We start from the raw sequence: 27,134 nt of genomic DNA on the forward strand, positions 1-27,134 counted from the left end.
AAAGGCAAAGAAATGTCTTCTTCCCTAGAACTTCCAGAAAACAAATGCAGCCCTGCTGATGCCTTTTAGATATCTGAAACCCAGGATGGTAAGATAATAAACTCGTGTTGTTTCAAGACACTAAGTGTGTGACCATTTGTTGTGGCAGCAGTAGGAAACGAATACAGCATCCTGACTGACAGTGTCTGAGGTCAGTCTTTGTAGAATGTTCCCCTATTGAATTGATCACAAACCCTGCTGACCCTGCTTTTCTTTAAGGTGTAAGTATTTATACCGCTTCTGTTCACTCCTTTCTCTCATGTTCTATTATGTTCACTGCATTAAACATTTTCCACTATGTCTTCTTGTCTACTTCCTGCCACATCAGGAATGTTAAAGTAATTATTTTCACACATATATATTTTTTCCTTTATAACCAAGACTTAATTTTCCTTTTTCTTCTTGGAGGCCTTTCTATTTTTCTTTCCCTCATTAAATCTTATTAATTCTTTAAGACCCATCTCAGCAATCCAAGCAATCCATTGCTGACCCATGCCCAGCAATCATGGGCATGGGAGTCTTCCTTTGGGGCCGATTGACTTTTTAGTTACTAGTACAGTGTCTGACTCATCATAGATACATAATACATGTTTTTAAATTATTTTTAAAATTTTTACATCTTCTTTTAAATGTGAATTAAAATTATTTTTAAGCTAAAATTTACTGGGAATTATACATGTATAATATAGTAAAGAACAGAGTTACCTCTCTTTATACAATAAATATATTTTAAACAAATGTTGTACTATAACTACTTTTCAAGTACCATGCTGGTGGCTTATCAGAATAATACTATGAGCATATTTATTCAAACACTATTTGACATGTTCTGGCAACACTTTATACACTTAACTATCAACAATATGTAGGATCAAAATTATCTCCCTAAAAATAAGATAATATTTGCCATTTCTTTCTCATTTTCTAAAGAGTGTATAGTGGTGTTTACTAAAGGCTACATGACATCAATATTCCAATGGATGAATATGGAAGCAGATTTAAGAATCCAGCTGTCTTCTAATTGTCAGTCATTAAGGAGATTGGGGGAAAGGAATAAAATGTGCCTACTTTTCTCATTATTTTTATTGGATTGTAGATTATGGTTATTTTTCTTAAAATGCTATTTTGTTAGCATACAATGGGTTTATTACTGCAATTATAAACTGAACAAATAGCTTTAAGTTTTCTCAGTTTTAATTTCTAATACAACAAGTGCTCACCTATATAACCTATCTTAATGAAAACACTTTGGGGTTCTCAATAATTTTTAAGAATTCAAAGAACTTTTGAGACCCAAAAGCTTAAGAACTGACGACACATGTCAAAGCATATATGTAATACCACTGGATCTAATCCTAGCTGCACATAAGAATCTCCTAGGGAGCTGTTAAAAAATAGCAATGTATAGGTTCCATCCACAAAACTTCTGTGAGTCTTTGAAAATATTTATGTTCAATTACATATTTCTTGTTTGTATAAGCTAAATGCATTCAGTGGTTCTTCTACCTGTATGGAAATACTGAAAGTAGATATATTTAGTGTGTATATTCCATTTTATTCAAACCATGCCAAAAATGCTTGCAGACCCTTTGAAAATATAAAATGTAGGGTAGAAAGATTTGCAAGAAAACTGAATGTTGAAGAGAATGCATGGTTTAAACCCTGATGCTGAACAGAAATAACAACAAAAGTGACAAGAAAGGTAGATGACATAGAGAATTAATTCTGCATTCAGCACCTGAAGATAATTGAAATCACTGAGACTGAGTAATGACTTGACACAGTTTTTATGGGTAATGGTTGATAGATTGAATACATTTGCACAAGCTGGGGATTTTCCCCCTGGTAATATCTGTGATGTTTCTAAAATGGAAAAATCCTGAAGTCTCATCATCCATATTATTATCTGAAGACTCATACCACTTGAAAATAAAGTGTGGAATTCGACTTTAAGGATGATTTTTGTCTTGTATGGAGAATTAAAAATAATAACGAGTAAGAGATATAGCCCAAACAAGTGAATACTTTAAATACTAATTATATTATATATCTGTTAATTTATCCCATTACTAGTACCTACATAGTAATTGCCTTTTTAGTATGCATTGATAATATTTATATTTGAGCTATGTTCACATTCCTCTTTATAAAATAGAGTCAAATAGGATTTTAAAATATTATTTTGCTAAGAATTATTCTCCAAACATCAAGTAATATAGTGCCTCCCCTTGGCAAAGTTTAAGTTCAGATGCTAATAAAAGTAAGAGTTGTAAAACTTTTATATCTTTTGGTATTTTACTAGCTTAACTTTAAACCATGGAGAATATCTTAAAACTAGGTATTACTTTGTGTGCCTATTGACTATACACTATCAGAGTTAGTATTGTCAATGCAAATTTATGTTTGGATAATGTATAGTTTTGTGGTATGGGAATCATGAAAAAATGAACATGAAAAATTATTTTAATCACCAGACCCATCTCTTCCTAAAAGGTGCATCTGCAATGCAGTTTATCTTTTAACAGTCATTAAAAATGGCATAATGTTAGACTTATGAAATTACAAAACTAGTATAGAGAGTTCCCACTAACATTTTATAGAATTTTGCTTTAACATTTTGCATAACCACAAAACATTTATCAAATTTAAGAAACCATTCTTAATACAGTACCAATAACTAAGATACATACAGAGCTTATTTGGATTCATCACATTTTCTATTAATGTCTTTTTTTTTAAACCACTTTACTGAGATAATTGGCATGTGAAAAAAGTCAACTGTATGAGTTTAGGGAAAATATATACCCACGAAGCATCACTACAATCAAGGCCATTGAGATATCTATCACCTCCCAAAGTTTCCTCCTACCCACTTTTTATTATTTCTGTGTGTATGTGATAAGAACATTTAACATAAGATCTACTCCCTTAGCAAATTTTAAATTTACAATACAGTATTGTTAGCCCCAGGCAGTTTGCTGTGTAGTAGATCTCCAGAACTTAGGTATCTTGTGTAACTCAAATTTGGTACCCTTTGACCATTGACTCCACCATTCCCACTTTATCCTAGCTCCTGGAAACCACCATTCCATTCTCTGCTTCTGTGAGTTTAACTACTTTTAGATACCTCATGTAAGTGGAATCATACAGTATTTGTCCTTTGTGACTAGCTTATTTCACTTACAATGATATTCTCTGGGAAAACTGGGAACAGCCACAATGAAAGGGGTTTCAAGAGCAAATCCTGTGCTCACTGCTTTCAGCAGCTTTTATCAGTTTTTTTTTTTTTTTTTTTTTTTTTTTTTTTTTTTTTTTTTTTTTGAGAGAGAGCATGAGCAAGTATGTGAGGGAGGTAGGGGCAGAGGGAGACAGAGAATCTTAAGCAGGTTCCATGTCCAGCATGGAACCCGATCTCATGACCATTAAGATCATGACCTGCTTCAAAATCAAGTGTCGGTCGCTTAACTGGCTGAGCCACCCAGTTGCCCCAAGTTAATCCTACTAATAGCACTGTTTTTTGTTGTGTGTTATCATGCATCTGATCATTCCCTACCATTCAACCTGCTGAGATTGTATTTAAACACCCACAGCTTTTCACCAATCCTCTATCCAGCTTTGCCAGAAGAATCTTTTAAAAGTAACCCAGTTCATTGAGTTTCAGCCCAAAACTCTCCAATACTTTCTAAATTCAAAGTAAATACCAAAGTCTTTTGAAAGGCCTGCTAACATTTCTTATAGCATCTGATTCCCCTTTACCCTTAGCAACTTATACCTTGCTACATCTTAAAGATTTTTTTTAATGGTTATTTTTATTTTTAAGAGAGACAGAGCATGAGTGGGGAGGGGCAGAGAGAGAGTGAGACACAGAATCTGAAGCAGGCTCCAGGCTCTGAGCTGTCAGCACAGAGCCCAACGCCGGGCTTGAACTCACAAACTGTGAGATCATGACCTGAGCCAAAGGCAGACACTCAACTGACTGAGACATCCAGGCATCCCAATACTTGGCTACATCTTTATCTTTCTCTCCACTCTGGTCGCAGCAAGCCTCTGATGTGTCTCACAAACACGTTAGGTAAACTCCTATGTTAGTGAACTTACAATGGTTATACCTTCTCCCTGTAAATCCTTCCTCTCATAGAAGCACAACCAGGTAATAATTCTTTCCAGTCATTTGTCAAATGAAACTTTCTCATTCAGGATTCTTAGAATATCTAAGATTTTTTCCTCCATTCTTTTAATCCTTACATGCTTATCCTGTTTTATTTATGTCTTGTAATCATCCCTTATGTCATAGATTTATCTTTATTATGATGTGTATCCCTTTGTAGAATATAAACTTCATAAAGGAAATATGTTTGGTTCATTTGGTTCCTTATGTTATGTATGGCTTCTTAAAAAGTGAGCCATGAATGTTTTTTAACTAGATTAATTAAAAACATATTATAGTTATTACTTAATTATGAATTTGAACTATATTTTAAAACAAGAAATAACCTCTTTTATTTGGAGTAACAAAATGCATTTTGAAAATCATTAACTTTATTTTGAACTTTATCTTAATAATTACTTATGGACTAGAAAGTAAGGGTATGTTTCCCTATGCCTTTAATTCCATAACCATTTTTCTATTTACAATAGAAGTCAAAGAAACATTTTTTTGTGCCTTCCAAGAGAAGTTACTGTTTTCTGTAACTAATCCAGGCGTTTAGTTTAAGTGACTTTAATTAGATTACTTATGGGATAATCTTCAAATTATCATCATCATCAAACTATTTCTTAAGTTCCAAGGTTTTTAAATGTTTTGTTAGAAGTTAAAAGCCAGTGTGTGTTACTTGCTAAACTTTAAAATATGTAATTACTATTTTGTTAAAATACTTTAAAATATGTTCATTAACATATTTATTTTTAACCATTTTGTAGAAAGAATGTTTAGATAATAAATAAAAATAGGCTTTGTGGAGATGCCAAATATTATGTGAAAACATTGCTATAGTATCTCCACTCTAGTAGAAGGCTTGGCAAACTACTGACCATGGACCAAATCCAGTCTGTCACCTGTTTTTGTTAATAATATTTTTCTGGAGCACAGCCAGACCCATCAGTTTTTGCATTGTCTACGGCTGCTTTTGTGTTTTAATAGTAGAGTTTGAGTCATTGCAATAGAGATATATGGCCTAGAAAGCTGAAAATATTGACCCTATCTGACCCTTTACAGGTAAAGTTTGCCAAGTGCTATACCACTAGATGATAAGGGTTAAATTGTATAAAATGGAAAGGAGTAAATCTCTGTGATAACCTTGAAATTTCTGGAACATTTATAGTGGTTGTCACAAGCCATATTTGCAAATACACTGAGACTCCCAAGAGAAATTAATATAGAGAGACATTAAAACTGGGAGTTATCCTGAATGCTGGATTATATTTTTTATCTAGAGTAGATCCAAATGCATTGAGTAGATCTCAATGTTGGGATAAAGAAATGAAGTAAAAATAGATTGTAACCGACAAAAATGTAAAGAGCAATATCACGTTACATGGCCATTGCTTTGTGCCATGGTTTGCTATCTCCCAAGGAATGTAAACATAAGTTATTAAATATCCCTACACCACCAGTCCCAAATTTTCTTCAAAGTTTCTTTTCAAAGTAAACTAATACTTAAAAGCATTATGTGCCTAATAGAGAAATCTATTGACCATTATATTCATCCTCATTTTTAAGAATTATTTTTTAGCATTCAGAAAAATAATAACCCTGACAGTATTTGCTTAAAGACATACTGTGATTTTGGTCACTTTTTGTCTATAGGGGTGGTAAAAAGAGAGAAAACTACAGAATGAAGCAAAACAACAACAAAAAAAATTGGAATAGTCATGCAATTGACTTTAGTAAAGTATGTGTTATCTAACACTCCTGGTGATAAATAGAAGAGTGTGAAAGGCACAGACTATCAAAATGTTACTCTGTAAACATACTACTTACCCCTTTATAACAAATCACCATAAGATGTATGGCTGTAAACCAATAATAATCTTTTATTAACTCATGGATCTGTAACTTTGGCAGACATTGGTGGGGAAAAGGACCTTCACTACTCCATGTATCACCTGGAGTTGTTCAAAGGACAGCAGGGGTACAGAGTTATTTGAACGCTCACTCACCCACATGTCTGATGGTTTGGCATTGCCTCTTGGCTGGTGCCTCCCAAAAGGGTTGTCAGCAAGAACATCTCCATGTAGCTGCTTGGCTTCCTCACGGCGTGATGATTTGGTTCCAAAACTGAGCATTCTGAGAGAGAACCAGGAAAAGCTACATTGTCTTTTAGCCTCAACAATCATATTTTATCTCCACTGCCATAGCGCAACAGGAAGGTACGTATCGTCTACCATTTAGTAGTAGAGTGTCAACGTTCTAAAAAGAACATAGAGAACTGGAGATGTTGTTTTGATCATTTTTGGAATATAATCTGACACTTGGAGGGTTAAACATCATTTTAAGTGTTATTTAGGCCACCACTTGTATCCAAATCTTGTTTACATAAGAAAAATTGACTATACCTTACACTATATTGCATCTTATAAAAAATAGTTGTTGGAAAAAAAGACACAAAACAACCCATGCTACAGTACCAAAAGTGTTCTAGGCATCAAATTAATTTCTTTTACTAAATTATAGAAGTCACTCAACGAACAGATAAAAAATAAAATGATTCAGAGAGCTTCGTTGCTGATTTTCACACACCATAACCAATGAATGGTTGTTACAAAGGTAAGTAGAAACAAAAGGAGTCATAGTGTATAAGTTCTTTTGTAGTTGGTGAGGATATAACTCACGATTAGCAAATGACTGGCTGCACAAAGGCATATCTCAGTAGCATAGGTACATGCCCTCCTGGCCTTCAATCCCTAATAAAGAGTTCAAGATGCCAAAGATATTGTTAGATTGGGGTTCATAAAGGATGATTCTTTTTTGCATTTCATGAATGTTTTATGTCTTTTAGTCCCTGCCAATGGATGCTGGCCACTATCAGGGATATGCAAGTGAGTGTTAATAGGCTCTTCATATTCCTGAGTACTTAGGGAGAAACTGGGTGAATCAAAGGTCAAGATTCCTTTGTATTAGCTCCCTACTAGGTCAGAGGTTGCTGAAGTTTATTGTTGTGCTACAAACACCACAAAACATTACAAACATAAATTGATTAAATATTTTTAAAATTCCTGCTCAATTTTAGATAAAAACCTCAGGAAAATGAAAGAATGGACATAGGAGATATGATGAAGCAGGAACTGTTGATGCTTATCATTTTTCGTTTGAAACACCAAATCACATAGTGACCTCATGTCCAAAAGCAGACAGGAGAGGGATTGTATTTTGGAAATAAAGCATGGTACAGTGTTTTACATGTTCTCTATTATTTGTAGCAAAGTAGGAAAATCAGTGAAGAGATTGACTTGGCTAATAACACACACACGATACTTGAAGCACTAAAGACGTGTGAGATTACTCTGGTGTCAACACACATCATCAGCTCCTCAGTTCCACTAAGATAGAATATGCCTGGTTTTTTTTCCCCAGGTATTCTAGTTAATTTTACCAAAACCTAGTCATGAAAAACTGATTTTGATCAACATCATAATTTACCATATGTTACAGGATATCTTCTCTTCTCTGTAGTTGTGTGCTGATCAAGTCCTTCAGTATATCTGAAAACCTTGGGAATCATTCTGTCTCTACTATCATAAAGAATTAAAATGGAATATTTTCCCAAGAAAACGAGGAACATCATGGAGAAAGCTTTAAAAAAATGAAATATTGGAACAGAAAAGTCACACTGTTGAATATCTGGTTTGTACATATTAGGGTAGAGAGGAGTGGGTGAAGATACTGAATTTTATGAGTATATGGAAGCAGAATAGTGTTTATTATGTGCTTTGGCAGCCAACATTTTCTATTTATACTACATATTCTGTAAATTATTATTATGGCCAGCAATACATAACACACAAATTTGAGGAAGGGAGGTCTTTGCCCTGATATACCAAATAAAAAAAAATTAGTCCTGAAAATGAAATCTTTCTCTGAAAACAGAAGAGTTTTCATGTACTGTCAACCATGTTATTTTTTTTCTGGGAACACAGAGTATATATCTAGGTCTGAATATAAATGTAAATTAAATATACATTGAATTGTAAATAGTTGAAATAACATAAAAGATTGACAGTTAAAAGCAGAGAAATTGTATGATTAATTTGCTGTTGCTTGAATGATCTTTTGTAGCTGAATTGTAAGTACAGTAACTTGGACATATTGACAGATTATTAACTCCATTTGTGCTGGAGGCAGTACATATTAAAATATTTGTTCTACTTACTTTTCAATGTCATGCTCATATCCTTAATAACTAAAAGGATATTTGTTGTATCCAAATATTTATGTATTTGTTGGAAGTTTTGTTTATCTAGGCATATGAATTGCTAATTTTGATAGATAAGGAACTGAGAACTGATTCAATTGTGCAAATATTCAGAATTTTTATTAGGGTGCCAAGTATAGTAAACTATATGTCTACATTTTTTTATCTGTTCCTGAGGAGGAGATGATTTTAAAAAATGGACTGTCACTAAATATTTCAGTTTATCTCCATGGATCTCAATGAAATCAAATCATGTAATAAAGGCTGAAACTTCATCTAGCAGCATAATATGCTCCTGTCACCCTTTATTAACATGACAAGGTTTAAACCATAATTCATGTTTACAGGTTTGTTTCTCATTATTCATAGGTATTCTTTTGTCCTTAAGATTTCTAACTCAGAAATGATACTCAAAATTTAGGACAGTCTGTAAATCTCTGACAATTACACCCAAAGTATAATTTGTTTCCTGTTGAATAATTTACATTTATAGGAAAAGATCTTGCATTTCTTCCAAATGCTGATTTTTTGGAAGTATTTTATACATACTATATATTATGTATATATAATATATAGTACATTATATGTTGTATATTATAGATAGATATCTAGAAATAAAGCAAAATGTCACTACATTAACACAGCTATTTTACCTTGGGAAATGAATATTAAAAACATAAACTTATTTATAATGATAACAATTTAATATTCATCTTTTATATGCTACATTTTAGATTTTCCTAAGAATATTCAGGATAGTTAAGTTCTTGGTTTGAAATATTTGGGGGTTAGCAGTCATATTCCCAAGAAAAATTCCAATGAATCAACATGATATAATTGAAATAAAGTAGTTTTATTTTTATTTAGATATATAAACTGTAAGACGATCTGAAGGAAGACTGATCAATTTATCATAAATTTCTTAGGAAAAAAAGTATACTAATGAAAACCTTGTAAAAAGAAACATAGTGGGTGTGACCAACCTGGTCAAATGTTAAAATATATTTTAAAGCCTCAAAGATTAAAAACATGTGCCACTACTACAGCGTAACCAAATAGATGAACAATGAAATAAAATAGAAAGTCCAGAAATTGACTTAAATGTATGTGGAAAGTTAATGATAAAATAGCATCCCAAATCAGTGGTCAGCTATGCAGAGAACTCTAAAGATCTTATTAAAATTCAATTAGAAATAAGAAGTGAGATAAGCAATGCTATGGGGTGCAAAATCAATATATTATTTATAAAAAATTGTGAGTAAAAGCTTTTCTTTCCACCTTCCTTTCTAATCTTTGTGTCCTATAGTCGTTCTTCCCATCTAATTTCATTGGCTGGGCTCTCCAATACAACGTTGAATAAAAGCAATGAGAGGAGATATCCTTGTTTTGTTCCTGAGCTCAAAAGAAACCATTCAGTCTTTAGTATTAAATATAATCTTAGCTTTAGTATTTTTTTCTGTAAATGTATTTAATCATGTTAAGGAAGTTCTCTTCTCTTTGTAATAATACTAATAATTGAGAGTTTCATCTTTCACATGATTTTTCTTCATGTATTCAGATAATAGAATACTTTTAAAAGTCCCTTTATGTTGTGAATTACCACGATTAATTATTGAATATTAAATCCTGTACTGCTTGAATGAACAGCACTTAGTCACAATATATTTTAATCTTTATATTTTACTGCATTCAATGTATCCAGCAGCATAATTCGTGGGACCCAGTGCAAAATGAAAACATTCGGCCTCTTCTTCAAAAATGCAGGAAAAGTGTGCCTTTAAAAGTACTAAGCAACACAGCTTTTCCTTTTCTTCCGCATCTCTCTCAATATACTTGTCATTGTGTTTTTTCCTTTGTTCGTTAATATTGTCCTACATAAAGAAACTTTAAAAATTTAAATCATTTGCAAGATGTTTATCATCACACCTATATTGTGCAATACCAGTTTTAAACGAAAACACATGAGCACTTAACTCTAATTGCAGAATCATCAAAATTGCACATTTCATATTATGTGGCTCTTATGTATATATGCATTTCATTATTAACATAAAAAAATGAAAACACTACAGAAATCTACCTCAACTATAGCTACTCTTGATGTAGTACATACTACCAAAAGTCTCTACATTTGGCTTAATGTTGGATATGAATGGAATGAAAGGAAAACCAAACCAAAAATAAATAAATAAATAAATAAATAAATAAATAAATAAATAAAATAAATAGAATAAAATAAAATAAAACTATGGTTGCTCTATTTTTCCCTTCATTTTTATGTCATGATATTTAGCATAAGTGGTTGGTCAACACAGAAAAGTTTATATGGAAAGTGTAGCCTCTTAGGGCTATCAGTGACCTCGGTTATTCAGTCCTGGCTATCGATGAAATGAACACAGAATTCCCCAAAGGCTCCCACAGGGCCCCCAAAGCATACTAGTTCAGCAAGATTCAAAGTGCACACAAGATGAGCTATAATAAAAGCTTACCTCATATTCTCCTTGATTCTCACTGAACTACTCTGCGTTTTGGATTCATCAGAATCTGGTGCTTACTGGATATACAATGGGGGCATCAAAAAAGTGGGACATGCATATCGTGTGTATCTCCTCTGCTCACATGCAAGCTCAATGGTCATGTCAGACTTTGCTTGCAAAACAATTTCAAAAGGAAATGATTAAGAATTTCAGGATGGTGATATCAGAGCATTAAAGGGTATGCTGAATACTGGGTTCTGTGCATCTGTACAAGTCATAGGCCTATGATGTTTATCCTTTTATATATGTGATACACACGTTCATGTTCTGCAAGCTTAAATTGTGTTAAAAAGAGAAAATGAGCATCTACAGACTTTGTCCCTCTCTGTGGGAAATCAAATAGCTATGTCCTGGTTAAGAAGATTATAGGGAACACATTACACTGCTTTCTGGCCATGCTAAAAATAGCTGGCCAGTACCTAGTTAATGCATATTTAGGGGGTGGGTCCTGCCTGTGCGCATGATTTCCTTAGACCATGTTATCTATGGAATATTTTATCTTGTTCTCCACCCTGCTTTCAGCGTCTGCTCTTTTGTAGTCTTGGGAATGCCTTGTTTTATTGCATGCTTTCTATACATTCTTACTGGCATGTAGCCAGTGACATATTGTGCATATTTTCCCTATAATGTATGCCTGATAAATATGGGAAATTGAGAGGATCTCGGGGAGACTTCCCTTAGCCTCCTGTTCACCTCTCCTGATTTGCATGTAGTCTTGAGTAATCCTTTCTGCAGTCCTTGGCTTTGCTGGACAAAGCCAAAAGTGGAACCCACAATTGGTGACCCCAATGTGATTGCCAAATCCACACCTCTCTTTTTAAAATTTAAATATATATAAACACATCTTATTCTAGTTATGTTTCTTCAATTATACATTTTCCTTTTTAAGTATTTTACATTGACTTTTCTTATTTGAACATCACTAGGGTATCAATCTTTCACACACTTAACTAGTTGTAGCATTATTATTGTTGTTACTGCTTATATTATTGTTACAACTACTGACATTTCCAAATATTGGATAATGAGACTCACTTAAACTATCTCTTTTGTACTTCATCTATTACCTTTTATAGCACCCATGTTTTCTAACAACAACATTGCTACCAGATCCAATCTGACATTTTCCTTGTTTTCTAGGGACATGGATGATCAGTGACATTCAAGGTGTTCCTTTAGAGGACATGAGAGTATGAGAGACATATTAAAAATACTACAGATGGACTTGAGAATGGGTCGTAAGCAAGAGTGCTCTGATATTTTCAGCCACGAGTAATATGGATTGCATAGGTGGAAATGTCTTATAAAAGATGGGGATTCACATTGATTAGTCCAATCTATTTTTCTCTCAGAGAATATTCTTCATCTATCACCAAAACTTTCTATAATAGTGACATTCAAAAAGATACATTTGCAAAAATCTTATACATTACAGAAGATTACTTTTTTGATTTTCCTTAGATTTGATGAAAAAATGGGTTCATATTTCTTATTTCTTTACCTCTTTTTACTACCACTCCTGAAGTATAGAATAACTAATCTTGCATTTTAGCCATATATAATTCTTATTTTTGTATAATATACTATCTTCAACTTTTGAATGTTATTTAAGGTTTTTGTATTATGTTTTGATCTAAATTTATAATGGAATCTCTAAATTCAAATAGTTATAATTACCTTATTTATTTATTTAATTAAAATTTTTTTATTAGTTTATTTTTTTTAGAGAGAGAGAGAGAGAGAGAGAGAGAGAGCAGGGGAGGGCTGGAGAAAGAGGGAGAGAGAAAATCCCAAGCAGTCTCCATACCATCAGCACAGAGCCCGACGTGGGGCTTGAACCCATGAACCATGAGATCATGACCTGAGCTGAAATCAAGAGTTGGATGCTTAACCAATTGAGCCACTTAAGTGCCCTATAATTACCCTATTTAGATGAAAGGTGAAGTTACAAAAACAAAAACAAAAACACACTTCATTTTAATGCCAGATTTACTAGAAACTAAGCTCTTAACATCAATAGCCCTATGAAGGAATTAACAAAGACAGAGGGAGCAGAATCCCTTTCTGAGTCCTGACATAATGACAAGCATGACTGAGCATTTTAAAAAATGTACCAAATACCCAGGCACATTTGCCACTTCTCACTTTCTTGAGAGAGATCCTAAAGGCATTGCTGCATCTATAACTCCTATCAAGATGTAGAATTTTCTGGTCAGCAGCCTTAAGACTATTGTTTATTTAGGAGTTGTTCATGTTATCTCATAGTGGCTGTGATGTGGAAGTCAGCCAAAAACAGGGTAATAAAAAGGAACGAGGCAATTATCTAAAGAATGAAAGTAACAATATGCACTTGTGACAAGAGGGAAGAAAATGACTGGATGCTTGTCTCAAATAAAGAGATTACATTATGAGTTCAAGAGAAGAGGCAGTAATATATTGCTTTATACCTTATATATATGCACCATAAAGAGAAAATAGTGTGATACTAGGGAATGAGAGAATGAGAATTTGTAGGGAGTCAGCTTTGGACATTTTGAGACAGTCTCTTTAAAATGATGCACATCTTCTCAAGGACACGCTTTGCGTCCCAGATATATATCAGAGAACAGAAAATTTAATCCCTTAGTAACATCACAATTCTGGGATAATGCCTTTCCATATTACCATATTTACATAATTAGGAAGAATGATCTTTTTCAGGTGAACTGTGCTGTACACGTATGGGCGAGGTTGGCATTTTATTACTCCTCGTAATGACAAGAATAACTTAGGAATCTCTGTTAATCTTGATAGTCTTTTTGTTGTTTTTTTCCCTTTACAATAATAACTACTTTGTGGGGAAATCCTTAGATACTCTATAAATATGTGGCTCCTGTTATGATAGATATTATATTTTCCAAAACAATGTCTCTGGTCTCATGTGCTCTTTTACCATGTTACCTGGTTAACCTCCCATCAAATGGTGGAATCTAAAAACTTCCCCCTGATCTGTTCGGGCTTACAAATGCTTTGACAAATACTGGTGGTAGTGGTGACACTGTGTGACTTCCAAATAATAGGTGATGTAGCCTTTCCATGTTTTACTGGAACATGCTCACTTAGGGTGCTGAACTACAATATAAGGAATCTAACTTCCAGAATCCACGCTTCTGTGAGGAATTGAACTGGTACAGAGACTATATGTGGTGACTTTGCTTCTAGGAGATTCCAATAGTGATGGCATCTCATTGTGGTGTTCATTTTCATGTCTCTAATGTCTAATGATGTCGAGTATCTTTCCATATGCTTATATGTCATCCATACATCTTCTTTGCTACATGTCTATTTAAATCTTCTGCCTTTATTATTAAGTATCGGGAGTTCTTTATAAATTCTGAGTATAAATGCATTATCAGATATAGGAATTGCAAATATATTTCCCAGTCTTATGTAGTTATTTCATTCTTTTAACAGTATTTTTCAAAGGGCAGACACTTTCAATTTTGGTGAAGTTCAATGTGTAAGTTCGATTTACTTTTATGGAATGGGTTTTTGGTATTGTAATTAAAGGCATCTTTCACCAACCCAGGATTACAAATACTTTTTCTAGGTTTACTTTCAGGAGTACATGGTTTTAAGTTTTAGATTTAGGCATCTTTCACCAACCCAGGATTACAAATACTTTTTCTAGGTTTACTTTCAGGAGTACATGGTTTTAAGTTTTAGATTTAGGACCATGATCCATTGTCAGTTAATTTTTGGACATAATGCAAGGTATGGAGCGAAATTCATTGTTTTTCCAGGATCATTTCTTTATCTTTCTTCTTTCTTTCTTTCTTTCTTTCTTTCTTTCTTTCTTTCTTTCAATTTTCTTGATTTATTTTGAGAGAGACAACAGAGACAGGGGAGGGGCAGAGAGAGAGGGAGAAAAAGAGAATCCCAGGCAGGCTCCATACTGACAGCACAGGGCCCGAGATGGAGCTTGATGTCACAAACCATGAGACCATGACCTGAGCTGAAACCAAGAGTCTGTTGCTTAATGGACTGAGCCACAGAGGTGCCCCTCCAGGGTCATTTCTTAAGAATATATACTTTCTCCACTGAATTGCCTTTGCAATTTTGTTAAAAATAAGCAAGTTGGTCTCTTTCTTTCTTTTTTTTTTTTTTTTGGTGTTTATTTATTTTTGAGAGAGAGAGAGCGAGAGAGCAAGTGGGGTAAGGGGCAGAAAGGGAGACATAGAATCTGAATCAGGCTTCAGGCTCTGAACTGTCAGCACAGAGCCCCACGTGGAACTGGAACCCATCAACTGTGAGGTCATGGCCTGAGCTGAAGTTAGATGCTTAACAACTGAGACATCCAGTTGTCCCGAAGTGGGTATATTTCCTGACTCAGTTATCTGATTTCTTGGGTGATGTGTCTAAATTAATGACACTAAGGCACTATCTTTCTTGAATATTGTACCCATTTAGTAACTCCTCAGGGAAGGAAAATAATTCCTCCTACTTTTTCAAAATTGTTTTGGTAACTTTAGTGACTTTGCATTTTAAATGGATTTTGGAGTCACATTTTCAATTTCTAAACTCTAGCTCATATTTTAATTATGATTGCTTTCCATCGATAGGTGGTTTAGAAAAAAACCTGGTATTTTAAATTATTGAGTTTTCCAGTCAATAAACAGTGTATCTCTCCATTTATCTAGATTTTCTTTATTTCATAGATAATAGTTTGCATTCTTCAGAAAAAAAACCTGTAAACAATTTGAGTTTGGTTCTTAAATGTTTTATATTTTTGTGATATTGTTAATGTCATTCTTCTCTAAATTTCAATATCCAAGATTTTATTGTTAGTATTGGAGCAAATAATGGTTATTTTTATATTAATCTTGTATCCTAAAACTTCACAAAACTAATATTTTTTTACTTAAAAATTTTTAATGTTTATTTATTTTTAGGAGAGAGAGACAGAGCACAAGCAGGGGAGGGGCAGAGAGAGGAAGACACAGAATCTGAGATAGGCTCTAGGCTCTGAGCTGTCAGCACAGAGCCCGATGTGGGGCTCAGACCCACAAACCATGAGATAATGACCTGAGCCAAAGTTGGACGCTTAACCAGCTGAGCCACCCAGGTGCCTCACAAAACTAATATTCTCATTCTCACCGCCCCTTCTTACTCTTTCGAGGAGTTTTTTGGAGATTGCATTGGATATTTTTACATCAACAATCACAGCATCTCAAAATGAAGATATCTTCATTTCCTCTCTTGCAATCTGGGTACCTTTTTCTTTTTCTTTTTTTTTTTTTTTTTTTTTTTTTTTTTTTGTTTTTTTGTTTCAAATACTTTATTTTGTAGAGCAATTGTTTTAGTATTCTAAAAAATTTGAGAAGATAGTGCCAAGAGTCCCCATCCTGCATAGTTTCCTCTATTAACATTTTATATCCATATGTTGTATTTGTACCAATTAATGAACTGATGTTGATGCATTGTTATTAACTAAAGACTATACTTTTTTCAGGTTTTCTTACTTTTTACCTAGTTCTTACCTTTTCCTGTTCCATGATACCATCTATGAAACTATATTACGTTAAATAGTCATATTTGGCTGTGATAGTTTCTCAGACATGGATGATATCTGAATAGATTAATATAATAAGGAAAAAAGTTGTTATATTCCAACTACATATATTTTGAGTGTCCATCATACCTTTATGAAGTACAAGAATTCCCACTGGCATTATTTTCCTATGTTTACTAGGACTACATTCAATATTTTCTTTAGAGTTCAGTTCTTTGGATATATTTTTAAAATTTTCTATTTGAAATGCTTTTTATCTGCATAAAACTTTGAAATATATTTTCATATTTCAACCCAGGTAAATAGCCTTGTGTTGACAGATTTTTTTTCCTTCTAGTACTTTAAAGGTGATGCTACAATGATTTATTTCTTCCTTTGTTTTTCATAAGAAATCCGCAGCCAATCTCATTTTTTTTCTTTGCACCCAATGTATATTTTTCTTTCATTCTTTTTAAGTTTTCTTTCCTTCTCTTTAACCATGTTTTCAAGCAGTTTAATTATGATATCCTTGGTAACACATTTCTTGTTCTTGGGGTTCTTTGAGCTTCTTTAATATGTGTTTATAGCTTTTATCAAATTTGGAAAGTTTTTGTCCATTTTTTCTTGAAATGTGTTTGCTGAAAGTTCTTGTAACTGCTCTCCTTCAATGAGTTTAATGGCCTAACTCTAGTCCATTTAAAATCATTCCCTATCTTACATCCCTATCTCTGTTCATTATTTTAGTTTTTTTTTCACTCTGCACTTTATTTTAGATAGCTTCCATTGGCATATCATCAAGTTCACTACCCTTTCCTGCTATAATGTTAATTTCATCAATTCATTTTTCATTATAAACACTATAGATTTCATCAAGCAGAAATTCCATTATTGCCATCTTCCAAGGTTCTGAATATGTTCATCTTTATTCTGACTCTTTCCAAAAATAAATCTGGGTACTGTTATCAAAGAAAGAAACCTTAAATAAGGGCCAAAATATCAATAAATATTTGCCATGTTCTAATTTATTAGGAAGTGCTGAATGGAAGTACACATGGAAATTAGTATAGTCATGTTCAGACATATTTAATATAAGATAAAATTGCAGATGTCATAGATGGTAATTTAATTTATAATTACAAATAAATAGCATGCTAAGTTTTTAACAGAACTTATTAATTTTATTATTGGCTCCCTTATTCCACTATCGAGAGAAACATTGCTTGATGCTTACTTTTATCTAGGTATTTTTCTATGAAATTATAAGTTTAACTGACCTGAATATTTTGTTCTTCTTTTCATTTTTATTTTATATATTTAAAAAAAATTATTCTTAATCCAGTAGTCCAATTGGTTGTACTGAATACTTGTTCACAAGGTCTATTCTTGAATAGATCAAGGGAAATCCACTGACATGTCATAGTACTTTTGTTGCCCCAAGGAAACAAGTTATAGTTTCAATTCAATGGTATTCAAAAATGCACCCATCATAAATAATCTATTTTCTAATCTTCATTTTGTATTTGGGTCTACTGTCTTCCTATGCTGCTATAGCCTAGGTAAAAAATAAGGTTTACTACCCTTAAAAATGTAGACAAGTTTATGCCAAAGACCAACAAGAACGAAAAGGTAGAGAAAGAAAAAGGAAAAACAACAACAAATCTCTTCCTTTCTTCTTTTCTCTTGTTTTGAGATATAATTGAAATAAAACATTGTATAAGTTTAATTTACCTAATGTGTTCATTTGATCCACTTATATATTACACTATGATTACCACCATAGTGTTAGTTTTTCATTTTAAAGATTCCACATATAAAATGGATATCATAAAGTACATGTCTTATTTCACTTAGCATAATGCCCTTAAGTTGCATTCATATTGTCACAAATGGCTGTATTTGTGAATTTGGGAATGGTTTTTCTCATGGTTGAATGATATTTCATTGTATATGTAAACCATATGTTCTTCATCCAATCATCCACTGATGGACACTTAGGTTGTTGCCATATCGTGGCCGTTGTTAATAATGGTGCAATGAACACAAGAGTGCTTGTGCTTCTATCTCTTTGAGTTAGTAATTTTAATTCCTTTGGATGTATATATCAAAGAAGGATTGCTAGATCATATTTTTTGAGGAAACGTCATAAGGTTTTCCATACTGGTTGTATTAATTTACATTCCCACTAACAGTGTACAAGGGCTCCCTTTTCTCCACACCCTTATCTTTTGTTTTTTGATGGTAGCCATTCTAGCAGGTGTGAAGTGATATTTCATTGTGGTTTTGACTTGCATTTCCCTGATGATTAGTGGTTTGAGCACCTTTGTGTATACATGCTGGCCATTTGTATGCCTTCTTTAGAAACAAATATCTATTTGGTCCACCTGCTCATTAAGCATTTGCCCATGTTGTTCTGACTACTTTTCCACAAAGGATTTTTTATTCTTGCATTTGAGTATAAAAATTAGGCAATCATGGGGCACCTGGCCGACTTTGGGTCAGGCCATGATCTCATTGTTGGTGAGTTCGAGCCCCACGTTGGGCTCTGGGCTGAGGGCCCAGAGCCTGGAGCCTGCCTCGTATTCTGGGTCTCCCTCTCCTTCTGTTCCTCTCCTGTTCACGCTCTCTCAAAAATAAACATTAAAAAAAGAAAGGAAAGGAAAAGACAAGACAAGACAAGAAAAGAAAAAAGAAAAGAAAAGAAAAAAAAAATTAAGCATTCAAAATTTGTTTCTTTCTTCTTTGAATGCCAGGAAAAGCAGGTAATGTTTTTTAATTACCTGTTTCCATAATTATCTAATTGTTTCACTCAAAGTTAATGTAGGCTTAATTTGTTTAAATTTTATGGTTTATGTTGTATCATAAATTTTACCAATTATGCTTTAAAAATCAGGTCTAAGAAGTTCTTTGCTAGCTATCAATCGCAGTTCTTAATGCTTCTTGATTATATCTTTCAGAATTTTTTATATTCATTTATCTAATCTGCATTTATATGTTTCTTTAAGTTTTAAAATCATATTTGTTGCATGTTTTAACATTAATAACACTATAAATTATTAAGCAGATTAATAATTCGCTACACATATTACTTAATTTGTATTAAACTACTTCTGATATATATAACATGAAAACTGTCTTTCTCTCTAGTTGCAAATACAGGTTATCTGCTTAGATTTAATCACTATTTAACAATTCCTTGTGTTTTTTTTTTCCAGAAAATTTTCATTTACATGCAAATATGTATTATACATATGCATATATATACTTATAAATAAATGAATTATTCTATTATATCTTGTATTTGTTAATCTTGATTCACCACTAATAATTACTTCTGAATGTTATAGGTATCTAATTTATTTCATGTACAACATAATATCCCATTTAAATTATATTACAATAAATGAAGCTCCCATTCTAAGAAACAATTAAGTTTTCTGCCATTTTACCAGGACAAAAAATATTGTTTTGAAAATTTCAGGTAGATTTGTTTGAGTATTTCTATAGGATTAAATTCATAAAAATGGAATTGCTAGATCTAAGTCTATACACTTTTTAAATGTAATAAGGAGATCAGTAAAGTAGTTCCTTGGATTTACCCTAGACTGAAAGATTTTAGATTCTTCGAACCATTATGTGTTTTCCATGTGGCAAATGAGAAGCGAAATATATTAAGCTACAAGTCTGTCAAACATGGCCTACACAGCACAACAAAACCGGCACAGAATGTTAAATAGGATTCTTCCTGGTTTGGTGTTTTATCTGAGAACACATAGTTGAAAGAAGCATGTGCTTTGTATCTCCAGTTTTAAAATGGGTAACTATATTGATAAACAGTTTAGTTGATCAGTATCTCCAAAGTGGTTTTACCACCCTTAGGTCATTTTCAGACTTGGTAGAGGGTAAGTGAGGAATTAATAAATAAGATAGTTGAATGAGTTTTCAAGATCCAAGGATCTTATGGCCCCGTGAGGAAGGTGGAGTTTCCTCCCCACAACTGTAAGCACAGTGAAGACGGTGTCATGTGACGACTTTGGAGGGCAACATCTCTGAAATATTCAACTGACAGGTTCCAAAAGTAAGTGGCTGACTGGAGCTGACACAGCAAAAGTTAAGAGAGAGTGAGAGAGAGAGAGAGAGAAAGTGAGAGAGAGATGGATTTGGACCTGTCCCTTCTTGGTTTTCAGTGTAAGTATGCTAGAATTTTCCTCATGTTCAAGTAAATCTTTGGAGACACATTGCAGTTTTAAACTTTAAAGGTAGCTAGCCACCATGGCTTGCCTGAAGGTATAAGATTACTGCTCAGAAAAAGTTTCTGTGGAATAAACTGATAGAAAACAGGGGTAAAGATGTATTGCTAAGATGAATGGCCAACTAGATGAGACACATCCTGCTGTGAGTATCCGCCAGTGGGTGAACCCAAGGATTTGAATTAACCAAGGGCACCAAAGAGGTGACAGAGGTGACACAGACAGCTTTGGACTTCCTGAAGCAAGATTTAAAGCAAACAAGCTGGCATATTTTTCCCCCTTCTTTTCTTCTAAAATAACTTTTTCCTGGCCCCAACACAAGAGAGGATATAAAGGCAACTACTGAGTTCTGGAGAGTTTGGAATTTCAAAGATTAAAAAAAACAACTATAACCCATTCCTTCTCCACTAGTCTTCTAATTTACAGTGAGAATTAAAGGATTTTTGAACCACTAATAGACAATGTTTGAAAAAAATGCACAAATTTATCTTTAGAGTGTTCTTATTTAATTTTAACATATGTTCTCAAATATAATTAATGTATTAATACGGAGACTATAAATTTTGTTGTTACACTACAAAAAATTAAAAAATACATGCTTAGGTCTGTTTTAAGTACTTTACGTGTTGTGACCAATGAAGAAAGTGTGGCCCCAGCTGCCATTTTGCCTTCCCAGCAGGCCACATGCAGTGGCAGATTTTTGTGGGGTATAAAGGCCTGGACATTTCAGCACAACTGGAGAAAACTTTGCAAGACTATTCTTGCTGCAAAGTTTCCCCCACTGATCCGTTGAGGTGGTTGCCAGGCCTGCTTTGCTGCTGAACTACTCCCTTTGGTGCCTTTTTACTTTCATCCCCTTCCTCGCACAGGTGTTAAATCTAAGAGCACTTAAAACATCATGCCAGCTAAATTGTATCCCAAAGTCTGCACCAGAAGCACCCAAGCAGCAATATATATTATAATTCAGTAAATATTAAAACAACTCTCTGATCGGAGAACTATTAATATTCTCATTTGAAGATAATGAAATATAGAAATGCATATATTTTTAAATAAATTGGTAAACCTAAGTGAATGCTTCAAAAAAACTTAAAGACTCTTAGTTTAAGAAATGTAAAAAAGTACTCTAGAGAGCAGACCTAGGAAGGACAATAGTACATTTAAACACCTTTTTCAACCAAACCAACAGGATATCTATGGAACAAGCAACATTGTTTTGCCACATAATAAGACTTCTTATTTTCCTCTCTGATCATTTTTGAAACACCAAACATCTGTGTTATGTCAAACATCATGACTTGACCATTTTTCTATACTTTAGATTTGCTTTTTGATTTTGTGTGTCTTCACAGGATCAAGGTCTTACTTCCCAGCTTTCAAATATTTTCCCTAGTTTAAACCCTACTCCCCCCTTACTTAAATACCACCTACTAGGTTTAAATATCTATATTTTTCAATATAACGTGTTTTATCCTAGAGTGATGACGAAATCAAGAAATCCCACTGATTCAACTTAGCAAACGATAATTTGTTGATCCAACAAAGTCTCCTGTAACCTGGTGGCTCTTTAGAGACTCATGGACCTAGTGCATTTCCATTGTACAGCACAATCATCTCAAGATGTGATTTCCAACTCTCTTCAGGGTGGAAGGAGAAAGAAAAAAAAATTAGTCCAGGAATCAGGATATATATGCCAGGAGACAGGCATGTCATTTCTTTCTCTTTTTTTAAATTTTTTTAAATCTTTATTTATTTTTGAGAGAGAGACAGAGTGTGAGCAGAGGAGGAGCTGAGGGGAGGGAGACACAGAATCAGAAGCAGGCTCCGGGCCCTGAGCTGTCAGCACAGAGATCGACACGGGGCTCAAACTCACGAACCGAAGTCAGATGCTTAACTGACTAAGCCACCCAGGCGCCCCTCCCAAGCATGTCATTTCTGTTTAAAATTCTTTAGGAAGAACTAGCTTCTACCTTAAGTATAAGAGGCTCAGGAAACAGCCTGCTGGGCTTCCTGTAAGAAGGGGCACACCAGGTATTGATGAGCACTGGTAATGTTTATAATCTCCATGTGGACCAACCCTATGACTCAAATGTCTGTCTATTATGACTCTGTATTTAGAATGCTCCAGTCACTTTCCAGACAATAAAAGAATAGGATATGATTAAATCAGTCCAAATTCTCCAAATCACTCTAAACATATGGATACAGAACACTTAGTATTCAGACCATTTTTTCTCTTATCCATTGCATCATAGGTATGTTTGGCAGTATTCATAAATTATTAACTCATGTTCAAATAGTTGAAAAGAGTTTTTAGGAATGTTATTGACGTTTGAGTAGACCATACAAAACATCTTTCTGTGTTGATTATCTTGTAATAACCTTTGGAAAGTTTCACAGTGTCATAGAAACAAATAGTATTTTGAATATGGTGAGTTCTCAGTAGTTATTTGCTTAAGGATTAATTATTACATTGTGTCTTGAAATTACAGTTAAAATTGCAGAACATATGTCCCCTTTCCCAGAGACTGGTTAGCTTTTCAATGCATTTATATTTGTAATTGTGCATTTCAACAATTAGAAGTAGTTACCATTTGAAAAACTAAAACCATTGTTGATGCACCTTATAGGATTAATTCAATTTAATACTACAAGCATGTATCAGCTGTATCCAAAGTACAAACCAGCAAGGTTATAAGAACAAAACAAAATGATTAAAATATATGCTGTCAATTATACCTTTATCTTTTAAATTTTTTCTTTAATGTTTATTTATTATTGACAGACAGAGAAAGACAGAGCATGAGCATGGGAGGGGCACAGAGAGGAGGAGATGTGGAATCTGAAGCAGGTTCCAGGCTCTGAGCTGTTAGCACAGAACCAGACACGGGGCTCGAACTCACAAACCGCGAGATCATGACCTGAGCTGAAGTCGGGCGCTTAGCTGACTGAGCCACCCAGGCGCCCCAAATTATACCTTTATCTTAAAGACAAAGATTTACTGAAGCTGTAGGATTATAGAAGAAAATAATCTAAAAACTATCTAGGTTTACATGTTATTTTTTTTTAAGTGAGAGAATGAGAGTACATGAGCAGAGGAACAGGACAGAGAGAGAGAGAGAGAGAGAGAGAGAGAGAGAGAGAATCTCAAGCAGCCTCCTCGTTCAGTGCAGAGCCCAACACAGGGCTTGATACAACAACCCTGGGATCATGACCTATGAACTGAGCTGAAATGAAGAGTCAGATGCTCAACCAACTTAGCCACCTAGGAGCTACCACAGGTTAATATTAACTACACATTTTACACTCCAAATCATTAAAAAAATAAGACAAATACTATATTAAGAGCAAATAATTGCTTGTTTACTTGATCTAGGGTCTATTTAGTCAGTGTTCAATGATTAAGTACATAGGATGAATATATTAAATCTATGCATCTCAGACATATCAGAATGATTGATATATAAGGTCACTTCTTATTCTAAAGAGTTCAATTGTATAATTCCAACAAACCATATGCCTAACCTTATTGCAAGAATCATAGACTAAACTGAAACTTTTCTTATGGGTCAGAGGATGCCTTGGGCACATAGGCTACATACCAGCAATTCTATTATTGACTGAGCTATAGATCATTTTGATTTGGCATGAAAACTAGCCACTTAATCTTTTCTGCTCTAGTTCCCTCAGTTGAGGATCAAAAAAAATGTTTCTGTTTGATTGCCTTATAGAGAGGACATTTATGTCATGCTGTTAGCTCTAATCACCTATAGAAAAAACTTGGCCAGCGATACATGGCTTCCTGTTTCCCAGCTGTGTTTTCCAACTGTTCCTTCTGCTAAGGTATTTTTGGGGGTATAACAGGTAAGTAAAAAACCTTATGATGAAAAGAACTGATAATAATATGATAGAGGTTAAGCAATTTCTTGACAAACATAAACCTGGAGGAGAAGAAAGAGGATTGCTGGTGACAGATAGAAGCCAACTGTATTGAAGTAAGTGGCCAGGGAAACAAAAACAGACCAGAGTCTCGATCTGGGTCCACCTAAGAGCCTGATGGTAAACAGCAAATAAGACTGCAAAGTCTGAGTGGACTACAGCTATACCGTACTTTACCAGGAATATTAAAGAAGAATTAAGTGTGTATAGATTATTTTGATTCATGGGCATATATTATAGGATGATATTGCTAATATATTGATGGAGCCAAAAAGTTTATGCTTTTTAAATAAGAAATTAACAGGAACACTCAAAAATGGTAATGAGCACTTCCTCAAAGATTCCAACATTTATATTTGCCTTTACATATGAATATTGGCATCCTATTATTAAAGAAAGTCAATACAAGGCTTAGAGTTTATTAAACTTTTGCAGAATATATTTATATCACTTTAGACTTCATTAATTCGATGAGAGCTAACTGCATCTACAAGTAGCTTAAGGCTATGGTTTCAATCTGGCCAGGCCTGTCATCCTGTGGTATTACTGTGGAAATGCACCTCACTGGGATACAAAATATCATAAAGAAGAAGGTGAGGAAAAACCCAGGGACATACCAAGTGAAGTGGTTTTTCTGGTAGCAAAGGAAGAAGCAGGAAGTATCTAAGTGTATTCCAATGAGAGGAGACAAGAGCATTTACTAAAATCAGATGCTTGAAGGAGGTATCTGCTCACCAAGGTCTTATGTCTTCTTATAGTATCTTGCTGTAAATTATCCTTACAACAGTAATTGAAAAGCAACAATGACAACAAAAACAAACTCTGTTTTCCCATTTTAGTCTTCACTGATATACCTTACTACAAAAAAAAAAAAAAAATTAAAAATCCAAAGAGTTAAGTCCTGCTCAAACGATAGCTCTCTAATTAGGTCCTAATATGAGTGAATAGCCTGTAAAAGGCAGTCAGGAAACATTTTTTTTCTAAATGGTTATTTATTTTTGAGAAGGAGATCAAGAACGAGTTGGGGAGGAGCAGAGAGAGAGGGAGACAGAATCCCAAGCAGGTTCCACACTGTCAGCACAGAGCCTGATGCAATGCTTAAACCCAAAAACTGCGAGATCATGACCTGAGCTGAAATTAAAAGGTGGATGCTTAACCTCAGTGGATGCTGGGCCACCCAGGTATCCTGGGTAAAAAAGAAAAGTTTATTTATTTATCTTGAGAGAGAGAGTGAGCATGCAAGCAGGGGAGGGACACAGAGAGAGAATCCCAAGCAGGCTCCACACCATCAATCCAGAGACCCATCTGGGGCACCATCCCAGGAACCATGAGATCATGACCTGAGCCTATTTCAAAAGTTAGATGCTTAACAGACTGAGCCACCCCCCAGGTGCCTACAGGAAACAAAATTTTAATGTGATGCCCCAAATATTGGGGGAAGGACACCAAATTTACAGTGATATTTTGTCTAGATTTATTATTGTAGTATATAACATGATAACTTTTATTTGGAAAAAATAAAATTTACAGAAAATTATAAGAGCAAGAATATTGCAAAGAATACCTAGTACATTATCCAGTACATTACTATTTTATCCATTCATACGTGTAGTTTTTTTTTTAATTTGCTCCCTCAATCTCTCTCTGTCTCCATACACACACACACACACACACACACACACACACACACATGTGCGCACACGCACACACATATTCACTCACACACAAACACATGATTTTTGAAACATCTGAGAAGTTAAATACATTGTGCCCCTCTGTCCCTAAAAATTTAAATATTTCTTTTTATAATAGTGAAATTCACACTGCAGTTATCAACCTGAGTACATTTACAAGTAACATTTTACCTAATTACTTCCCATCATACAATTTTGTTGTTTGAACCAATGATGTTCGTTACAGTATTTTCCCTTCCACTAATGATCTCAGTATAAAATTATGTATTGCATGGTATACTATAATGTTGATAGAGATAAATGGAGATTGATGTGAAAAAGAATGCTATTAAATTCACCTGTTTAAATGCCACTGTTTTTCCTCTAATATATATCTAGGATATATCTTGTATAATAGGAAAAATGAGATAACATCATCTTTTTATCTAAGACTGTTTTTAATACTATGTTAGTTTTTTTCAACAAATGTGTTGATGACTATATCAAATATTTTATATTAATTAACCCATTTATTTATTTAGCATGTATTCTAATGAGTACTTACTATATGTTGGGATTTTTATTGACAAGTTGGGGATATACAGATGAACTCATAGGAAAGCTCCCTGCTGAGAATAGTAGAAACTGAGGTCAGAGAAGGCAGAAATCATATCATAAAAGGTATTGTAAGTCTTGATAAAGAGTTTGGAATGTATTACAAATATTCTAATAAGTCATTAACGGTTTGAGACAGTCAA

This window comes from Panthera uncia (assembly GCF_023721935.1).
Source record: "Panthera uncia isolate 11264 chromosome A1 unlocalized genomic scaffold, Puncia_PCG_1.0 HiC_scaffold_17, whole genome shotgun sequence".
NCBI classification, from domain to species: domain Eukaryota; kingdom Metazoa; phylum Chordata; class Mammalia; order Carnivora; family Felidae; genus Panthera; species Panthera uncia.